The sequence below is a fragment of the Alosa sapidissima genome, chromosome 2 (genome assembly GCF_018492685.1).
Source record: "Alosa sapidissima isolate fAloSap1 chromosome 2, fAloSap1.pri, whole genome shotgun sequence".
NCBI classification, from domain to species: Eukaryota; Metazoa; Chordata; class Actinopteri; order Clupeiformes; family Clupeidae; genus Alosa; species Alosa sapidissima.
In genome coordinates this window covers 36,578,657-36,586,297 of record NC_055958.1, presented here as the reverse complement: position 1 = coordinate 36,586,297, position 7,641 = coordinate 36,578,657, and positions in this window count along the sequence as shown.

The window sequence follows — 7,641 nt, the reverse complement described above, 5'->3', positions numbered from 1 at the left end:
CACGAGGATGTCAGTGAAAACAAATGCATTTGTAGGGGCTTGACGTGCTGGAGATAGAACATGAATGCAAAACAGATGACAGAAAAAGCAACCCAGCCGCTCCCTTTATCAGACAGCGTTGGTGTGGCAGGGTCATCAGCAGGTGAACTTGAATAAGGACATGGTGTTTTTTTAGTGTTAGCTAGTTATAGACCTAGTAAATACTACTGGTCTTCTTCGAGATTTGAGTCGTGCTATGTCACTGCTCATGACATCAATATTTTATTTATAAAGTGACAGAGGAACCCCGGCCAGGTTGTTGCTCAGATAGGGGAGATTCTGGGCTACAGGTACATTTGACATGGTGTTTTGACTAAATGTTTTACTGCATGTGCATCAGTAGGTAATGCATCATACAAAGTTAAAGTCAGGCACGCATCATATATTATTATTTTTTTTTATTATTTTTTTTTTTTTTGGGGGGGGGGGTAGTGTCCCCACCAAAGCTCAGACCAAACCTACGCCCTTGGATTCCAAGGTATAGAGCAAGTATTTTTACATAGAGGGGGTGATGTTGACAGAAAGCTCTGCCAACGAGAGCTTTTTTGGATCCATACTTTGGAGACATTACAACCTTTGGGCCTAAATGAGGATTTCGATATGAGTGTTTTTTATGCTTTGTTTTTATGACGGCTGAAGCCTGATGTGTACATTGCATTGATTTGTTTCTTGTTTCCTGTTTTTAGATAAGCTTCATCGTCTATCTATGGACTGCATTTCCCATTATGCTTTTTTGGCATAATGGGAAATGTCATGACTCTGTAAAAGACTACAATTCCTAGAATGCACTGAAACTGACACAGGTGTCATGAATCATTATATGTAACCTCATGCACTGTTTCACTTAATGTGTTTTTACTCTGCCTGAAGAAGGTCATCTGACCGAAAGCTTGCACATAGAGTAAAAAAACTTGTTTGCAAAAGACTTGAGTGTGCAGATTTTTCTTTACTTTTTATTGAGTTACTTGTTAATCCAGCACCTCAACAGATGAGCGGTGATTTTTTTGACCTTTTTACCATTAGTTATTTTTCCAAAATTGCCATATAATAAAGAGCATCCTTCGAGCCTTTTGTATAACTGAAACAATATGATCATGGGGGAAAATAGTGCAAGAGCCGTTATAGCCAGCGTTTAATAACACACAGTGTTTAATAGAATAGCGTTGCATAGGCTACAAGTAAATAGGCTCAGACTCATCAACAGAATAGGCTCAGACTCATCAACAGACTCACCACTATAACAGGCCTAGGCTAGCCTGACGTAGCCATACTCAATTCTAGTCAGAATATGAGTCTGATACTGCTCCATTGGGACGTAACTATGGGGCGTGTTTCAACCGATACGGGGGGGGGGGACATTGTTTTCTGGTCAAGTTATTGTGCCGTCAATATCTCCTACAACCACTCCAAGAGATAGGTAGTAGGGTAGGCTATTAGGAAAAACTGATAGCCTATATCTCCTCCGTTTTTAAAAATAATTCTGTTGAACACTGATATGCTATAAACATGTTATAAACAGCTGGGAAAGGCTGTTGCAAATCCCTCGAACAGGTGATAAAACCTCATTGAAATAATATGCATTTTCCATATGGGGTCTTAGAAGCCATCTGTCTCCTTCTAGCCACAGCGTTTTTGTTGCAAACATAATCAACCTAAGCATGCTCAGATGACGTGATAGACGAGGCACTGTTGCTCACCTGTCCATCATCGTAAAGCCCGATTTGATTGGTCTGCCAGATTTGGGGCGAGCATAGTTGCTCCACAACGGAGCAATGCCAGACCGAACTTCCCGACCTCAAATGTGGGCGGGACTAAGTTCGGCTGGCACCCAGGCTAGGCCTAGGCTTCAGCTGAGTGCAAAATCTCATCATCACTGAGTCTTTCCATTCATTTCGAAATGTTCTTGTATCCTGCTCAAAAGCAAATTGCACATACTGATAATATCGCAACATTGCATGTAGGCTATGTGATCGCTCCAAATGTTTTTTTTTTTTAAAGTACATAACGAATTCTAACACATTTACGAAGTGGCTAGGTATGGCTTTTAGTATTTTGTGCTGCTCTGACAGTCCACTTTTATTGACAGTTAGTCTACTGTTTGCAACGACAGGCTGTGAATGCCGACTCCACAACCAGTGCCGCCGCTACCAAAACGCGCATCATGCACTGTGCCTAGGGCACCAAGGGGCGTCGGGGGCAACAACATTTAGCCAATAAATATAAGTACTGCGCAGCTTTACTTCAAGCTGCTTTTCATTCTTCCGAACGCTTACAATGTCAAAATACAGCAACAGTGCAATGCAATGATGATATGGGCCCTCTCCATCTCCACTATGCAGTAGATGAAATTTGAACGGCAGGGGCGGAGCCAGACATTTGAAACATTGAGAGGCTTAGCCCAGTGTCACACACAGGAAGGCTAGAGGGTTCCCCCCCAGCAGAACATTTTGAAAAATAACCCCTTAAATAATGACTTCTAGTGAATTCTGTGTAAACTAATGGACACATTGAGACTTTAAAAATGTGAGACTCAAGGTATATCTGACTGGCACTTTGGGTCTTTCAAGAGGGCTCTATAGGCATAGCCTATCTGATCAGCATGCACTTAAGGGGGGGGGGGGGGGGGGGGGGTAATGTTTGATCGTTGTTTTGGTATGAAGCATCTTTTACGTAATGAATGCGCACTCTAGAAAGTGAAAGTAGCCTAACGTAGGCCTACTATGTCGGCCTACTATATATCATTGTTTTGGTATGAAGCATCTTTTACGTAATGAATGCGCACTCTAATATATAATAATAATAATAATAATAATAATAATAATAATAATAATAATAATAATAAGCTTTATTTGTATAGCACCTTTCATACACAGAATGCAGCTCAAAGTGCTTTACATTTGAAGCATGTAACACAATAATAGTCAGTCAGTCATTATCAATCACTTTTCTTCATTGCTGCTGTTTATGATCCACTCAGTAACATATCAAAAATATAGAAAATAACATTATTACATATATAATATATAACAATAACAGCCTTAACCCTTTACCCCCCATAAGCACGCCATATGGCAACTGTGGCAAGGAAAAACTCCAATATTCCAGGAAGAAACCTTGAGCAGAACCTGACTTAATAGGGGGAGCCCATCTGCTTCTGACTGGCTGCGCCCTCCAATGGCAGCAGATGTAGAATAATCTGAAAAAGTAGTCTACAGGATAAGATGAGTTAACTAAAAGCTTTCCTGTACAGGTATGTTTTCAGATCTTTTTAAAAAATATTTACTGAACTCGCCTGCTTGATGTACAGAGGCAGGGTGTTCCATAGTTTGGGGGCATAATGGATAAAAGCAGCTTCTCCACTTTGTTTGTGGAGCACTTTGGGTACAATTAAAAGATTAGAATTGGATGATCTAAGTTTCCTTTGTGGTTCATAAGATATTAGCTTTGTAAGTAATTAACATAACCTTAAAATCAATTCTATAGGAAATAGGGAGCCAGTGCAGTTCAGCCAACACAGGGGTGGTGTTCTCTCTTCTTGGTCTTAGTTAAAAGTCTAGCCACAGAGTTCTGTATGAGTGCCAATTTCTTTAGATGTTTTTTGGGAAGACCAGTGAAAAGTGCATTGCAGTAGTCTAACCTGCTAGTGATAAAGGCATGAATTAGTTTTTCTGCATCTTGTTGAGTTAAAAAGGGCCGCACTTTTGGCAATGTTTCTCAGGTGGAAATAGGCTGTCTGAGTAACTTTACTGATATGGGGCTTAAAACTTAACTCTGCATCTAAGATGACACCGAGGCTTGTTACTTTTAGTTTGACCTGGTGCGCCAAGTTCCCCAGATTACTAAGAACAATGTCTCGCTTTAGTTTTGGTCCAACCAAAAGTACCTCTGTTTTGTCATCATTTAGTTTCAAAAATGTTTTGCTCATCCACTGATTAATGGAGGTTAGGCATGCAGTGAGGGAGCAAAGGCCATCTGGGTTAGTTGGCTCCACAGAAATATACAATTGGGTATCATCTGCGTAGCTATGGAAGTTTACATTATGCTGACTTATGACGTTTCCCAACGGAAGCAAACTGTATATAGGGAAAATAGCAGGGGACCAAGGCAGCTCCCCTGGGCCACACCAAAAGGCAAGTCATGTTTTTCAGACACATGATCTCCTAGACTGATATAAAAATCTCTGCCAGTAATGTAGGTTTGAAACCAGTTTAGAGCATTATCAGAGAGACCCACCCACTTCGCAAGGCGGTGAATTAGGATGCTATGATCAATGGTGTCAAATGCCGCACTCAAATCCAGAAGAATAAGGTTGAGACTTTGTTTGAGTCAGTAGCCAGTCTAAGATCATTGACTATTTTTACTAGAGCCGTTTCTGTGCTGTAATTTGATCTAAAACCTGATTGGAATTTTTCAAGGATACTGTTTTCGTTGAGGAAGGTATTTAACTGATTACAAATGACTTTTTCAAGTACTTTGCTCAGTACTTGCTTTTTAGGTTTCACAACAGCAGTTTTAAAAGCAGTTGGAAATATACCAGTTTCTAATGAGGTATTTATTACCTTGAGAATAAAGGGAGCTAAGCTATCATATACATTTTTGAGGAATTTAGTATGGATTGGATCCAAAACACATGTTGAGGAGCCGGTTTGAGTTATAATTTTACCAAGCTCAGACTGAGTAATAGTGCTAAAGAACCTTAACTTTGGGGGGCTGTTTTTGGGTGTACTATCAAACATATTACTTGTGTTACCAATAGCCTCCCTTATAGAAATGACTTTGTTTTTGAAGAAGTCTGCAAATTCTTCGCATCTTAGAGAGGATGCCTGACTGAGTGTATCAAAAGGTGTTTGATGCAGTAGCCTATCAATGGTGGAGAACAACACCCTAGAGTTTCCACTGTTTTCAGCAATTACCTTAGAGAAGTGGTTCCTTCTCTCAATAGCTCTATTATAATTTGCTATAGAAAGTGAAACACTTTCTACTCTAGAAAGTGAAAGTAGCCTAACCTAGGCCTATATGCGCTCTGTGTCTGAGCTGTGCACGTCTGCAATTGATTACGTTCCTCAAATGAAGAACACATCGATCCCATGGTATTTTTTGCCCTAAAATGCACGAAACATGCACGTTCAAAATCCCGCCGGTAGCCACGTTACATCTCCGTTTCATATTTGCCTAGGCTACTAGCCTACAATAAATGAATTGAACGAACTCAACTGACAACAGGTAAATCTACTGATTCGGTCATTGAGACTCTATGAATTCAGTACAACAAACTTTCTGTCTTTCTGAAGTTTATTTTTGTATACCGGGGTACAGTAGCCTAGTTGCCTAATGTCTTGACAATAGTTTTTCTTACCGGCTTGCTGTTTAAACTGATTGCGCCGCTCTGAACTTTCCTGCCAGGTTTATGACGTAAACCGCTACATCTCGGCTCTGGCATTGCCTAAACTCATCGTGTGGGAAATCCAGTCCAGTGCCGCCGCTACTACCACGCCCATCACGCACTGTGCGTAGGGCACCAAGGGGCGTCACGGGCACCAACATTTAGCCAATAAATATAAGTAGCCTACCGCAGCTTTACTTCAAGCTGCTTTTCATTCTTCCGAACGTTTACAATGTTAAAATACAGCAACAGTGCAATGCAATGATGATATGGGTCCTCTCCATCTCCATTATGCAGTAGATCTCATTTTAACGTCATGCTACTTCATTTAATTTAATCTTCAGCGGGCACAAGAGAAGAGAGAGGGAGGAGAGAGAAAGTGGCAGTGCTACCTTGACATTGTTAATAATGTATCTCCTTTTTGATATAAGAAACGTTTTAAAGGAAAGCATGAAGGCAACAGAGATAAAGGAGATTTCGGAGTTAGGCCTCCGGTTCCCACTACTGACCATTTATAAACTGCGAGCATGGTCGTACCATAGAGGACACCGAGATAATGTCTTCAGTATTTCTTTCTTCAAGTTCCGTTTAATTTATGTCACGTAGCATAGTTGCAGTCACATGGCGTAATTAGATGACACTGGTAATTCTTTCTTTAAGTTTCGTTTCATTTATTAAATAAACATAGCCAACGAGACAATTATCCTTGCCTCAACGCACCGTCAGGTGTCACGTAGTCTAGTTGCAGTCACATGTCCGCATCAAGTTTCGTTTCATTTATTAATTCAAAAATAGCCGACGAGACCATATTGCCTCAACGCACCGTCAGGTGTACGTAGCCTAGTTGCAGTCACATGGCCGTATCTACCATAGAGGACACCGGTATTTCTTTCTTTAAGTTCAGTTTAATTTATTAAGTAAAAAAGCCGACGATACAATTATCCTTGCCTCACGTGACACGTAGTTGCAGATAGGCCTAGGCGACCTCTGACATGTCAAAACGAATGAGAAAGCTAATGGTTAAATACAATGAAGATGCAATAGGGCCACCAATGAGATACATACAGTGCCTGTAGTGGAAAATGTGATGCTGAAATTCAGTGAGAAGCACTTATCTAACCTGCACTGAACCTTAAGTTATATTATTTTTTTTATATAGGATGGATATTTAATGTTGTGATGGACATTATCTAAGCATAGCCCAAACATAACCTATTGTCAAATTATATTATTGGTTATTTAGACATGAGACAGGAGAGAGAATTCAGACAACGAGGACAAAGAGTTAGGAGAAGAGAGGGAAATCTCACCTTGTCAGAAGGTATTCAACATTTCTAGCGGTATTTGAAAAATCCTGGCTACGGTCTTGACTGCGAGAGGGCACTATAACAGGCTGCACTCACTATGATTTCAAAGATTTGTTCCCTTAAACTAAGCATTTACATGAAGCACATGATATGTCGATTGAAATGCATTCCACTCAGGCTAGGTGCTACCAGGCTCATAATTCACTTCTAGTTGCAAACAGAAAATGTCTAGATAGCATCATGTCATTGACATGCTTCCACTTCCAAAGCAATGAAGGCTGTTTATACCAACTATTATACATATCATTGTTAATATTGTACTATAAATGTAGCACAAACAATGCTAGAGTTTGTTTATTAGCCATAGTCTATATTTGAAAGGAGCTGGCAAAAAGTCTATGTAGACTTAATCAGGGATGGGCACAAATACATCAAAATGTATTTCCAAATAAAATACCAAATACCCGCCTCAAAAATGTATCAAAATAAACTACAAAATACAGCAGCCAAAAATTATCAAAATAAAATACTGTATTTTTGTATTTTCAAAATACTACAAAATACTTATTTCTAAAAGCCTTTTTCGTCTATCCCTTCACTTGTACACTACCTGGAAAAACATCTGGAAGCAAGAGACTCCTTCCATAATCAGTCAACAGATTAGATATGCTGACCCCTCATGTTAGACATCCCAATATAAACCTCTGCCCTGAGAAATGTTTGGTAACTCAAGGAACCCTTCCTTAAGTATACTTATTTACTCTATTGGTGTATTAGATTGCCCACTATGAATCAGTGACAATAACTCAAAGATAAACAATCCAAATTGATGATTTATTTAGAAATTTAAACTAGGTAGCATTTTAACCTTTTAAGTTATTTAACACCATCACTACCACACTTATGGTGAGT